The sequence below is a fragment of the Mandrillus leucophaeus genome, unplaced genomic scaffold (genome assembly GCF_000951045.1).
Source record: "Mandrillus leucophaeus isolate KB7577 unplaced genomic scaffold, Mleu.le_1.0 Scaffold336, whole genome shotgun sequence".
Taxonomy (NCBI): domain Eukaryota; kingdom Metazoa; phylum Chordata; class Mammalia; order Primates; family Cercopithecidae; genus Mandrillus; species Mandrillus leucophaeus.
In genome coordinates, this window is record NW_012103543.1 from 2,586,926 (window position 1) to 2,590,057 (window position 3,132).

The 3,132-nt window shown below is 37.4% G+C and overlaps 1 protein-coding gene across 3 annotated transcripts in view; it reads right to left on the reverse strand.

Annotated features, from left to right (window-relative positions):
* The window catches only part of KYNU (kynureninase), a 173,966-nt gene that overhangs the window by 26,344 nt on the left and 144,490 nt on the right, over positions 1-3,132 (reverse strand). The gene's annotated exons all lie outside the window — the stretch shown is intronic.

The following is a 3,132-nucleotide window of genomic DNA, read 5'->3' on the forward strand; positions in this document are numbered from 1 at the left end:
TGACTGTAAAATTTTACATGATAGTAATAAACTTGATACTTTATCTATATAGACGTCCATTTTCACTTTTCAAAGCCTCAGGGCAAGCTTTATTTTAAATGTTAACTAGCTAAAATATTTCAACAGAATGAACTTTGAGAGAAAACTATATTCTAGAATTGGTTGTTGTTTAGACTAGTAGCTAAAGGACAGATTTTGAACAGTCTGGAGAAAAAAAGGAAAGGAGGTAAGAATATATTTCAGGTGTGAGGAAATAGACTATTCTTAGGGCAAAGACATATCTCTGGCATTACTCCAAACTGAACTCGAGCCACTGAGTTAAATTCAAAGAATCTATCAATGAATTTCACTGTTGAAATTGACATTCTGTCTAAGCCGCACTATTCATTGCTAGGAAAATCTGAGCTTCTAAATTGACATCACTGATTCCAGTGTATCTCAAAATATAAAGTCTTAATTTGAGTGGAAATGTTTTGGATAGTCTCATTTATACGTTCACAAATCTATGTTTATATTTCACTGATCCTACCTAATGCAGAACATCATCTCCATAAACAGAACAAAATAAAGGAGGGACAAAAACCCAGGAAGAAAGAAGGAATATCATTCACATAAACATAGGCAAATGTCCAAGCTTACATCTAGCATTTAAGGACATTTAAGGACGTACAGATGGTTTTATCAGGTCATAAGTCATGACCTGATAATATAATATATTATATCCAGCATTTAAGTACTGATCATATTTTCAGTTACATGCATTGACACTGTGAATAATTACCACATACTTATTCACTCTACTTGGCGCCTGAGAATTTTGCATATGCCCCAGGTATGTCTTTTCCACCTCCAATATGCATATAGGATAGGTGATTTGATTTCCCCACACCCTCTTTTTCCATTAGAATTTTTATTTTTAGTATTGTACTGTTTGATCTTAAAAGAGTTCTGCGGACCTTTTCCATTAAGTTTGCTAAATTTTTAGGCACACACTTAATATTTAGTTTCGGAATTGTTGTCTAATGATTTTTCCAGAAAAGCACTAAATCTGATCAGAAAACTTATCATCCACTGAGAGGCCAAGACAGGAGGACTGCTTGAAGCCAGGAGTTGGAGACTGGCCTCCACAACATAGCAAGATGTCTCTTAAAAAAAAAAAAAAAATATATAGCCAGACATGGTGGCACACACCTTTAGTCCCACCTACTTGGGAGACTAAGGCGGGAGAATCACTTGAGCCCAGGAACTCAAGATGACAGTGATCTATGATCACACCGCTGCACTCCAGCCTGGATGACAGAGCTAGACCCTGTCTCTAAACAAACCAACAAATAAACAAACAAACAAACACCTGATGAGTTTTAAATTGGTTCCTGTTTTTCTATGCTATATTAAATCTCATGATGTCATTTCCTCTGATTTGAAAACTGTATGGATTCAGAGACAACTATTCATATCATATTGTTTGGAAAACACTTGAGGTGATAAAACTTTAAATATATTAAGAATTTCGCTCATCATTTACAAATAGTTTTCCACAACTTTCTTCTCCACAGTGAATCAATACATTTTATTGCTTCAGGGTCATTTGTTAAGTGGAGAACACCAAAGGGTGCATATAGAACCAAAATTCTAATTTTTAGCTTTGAGTTTCAAAACAAACTTCCGAAACTTAGAGCAGAGACAATTCTCTTTAAGAGCCAAGACTTCTGATTTGCAATAGACATGTTTGATCTCAAATCATATGTTACATATAGCCCAGCAAAAAGTTTATGCCATAAATAGCACATATAAAAGACAACTGAAGAAACAGTGGATCTAACCCATAAATTAAACCAAATTTTCTCCTGCTGAGGAAGGAGAAGACTCAGAAAGGGATGAGATTCATACCTGATTTAGGTTCCTAATACCTAGCCAGGCTGTACTCCATACCACTAGATAAATTACAAGGGATGAGACTGGGACGGTTGAGAAGTCAGTGGGAACTCCACATATGTTTGAGAAGACCTGATGATAGAAACGGCCTGAGCCATGTTCCCTCAGCCCTAAGACACAGTCCAAAGGTTCGTAGATCGTTTCTTCAGGCCCCAAATGGGTGCCATAGTCTTGGTGTAAGAATGTTAGGAGGATGGACCTGTGTGTGACAGCACCTCCATTTAAAACCCAGGTTCATATCATATCCCCCAGAGACCCAAGAGACTATTTTGAAATTCCTGCTCCCCCAGGGATGGGTATGGAAGTGACTGGCAGACCCCAAGTCCCCAATGGAGCTTTGGGATAGTTGGGATCAACAGCATGAGGCCATTTCAGTTTCACATGCATCTCGGAGGATGCACAGGTAATCAGAGCAGTTGACCAAAAGGTTACAGGCACATCTCAATGTACTCCAGGAAATGACTATGGGTCCGATGCCTCTCCCGTACCTATGCCTGAATGTTCTGTATATCATCCACCTTTGCAACCTTAAGTGTCATTCTGTGGAGGAAAGGAAAAGAACTCTGAACCAACAGAACTTAAACTCCGAATTTACTGAGAAAAACAACGAAATTCACTAAGCTTACCTAGAAGTTACAAGACCAAATTTCCTGCAAGAAACAGATGTGGGTTCATGATAGAATTAAATTCAGATAGACAAAAAAAAGAACATAAAATTATTTTCTCATTTAAGTCCATGACCTAATAACATTTATATATGCAAATTTTCTTTAAAATTATCTAATTTCTAGAAATTAAAAATAGAGCTACTATAAGACCTAACAATTCCTCCTCTGGACATATACCCAAAGGAAATGAAATCAGCACCTTGTAAAGATATCTGCACTCCCTTGTTCACTGCAGGATATTCAAAATTGCGAAGATATGGAATCAACCTAAGTGTCCATCAACAGATGAGTGGAAAAGAAAATATGATGGACACACACACACACACACACACACACACACAGAGAGAGAGAGAGAGAGGCAGAGAGAGAGACAGAGAGAGAGAGAGAGAGAAGTATTATTTAGCCCTAAAAAAGAATAAGGTCTTGCCATTTACCACCTTGTAAAGATATCTGCACTCCCTTGTTCACTGCAGGATATTCAAAATTGCGAAGATATGGAATCAACCTAAGTGTCCATCAACAGATGAGT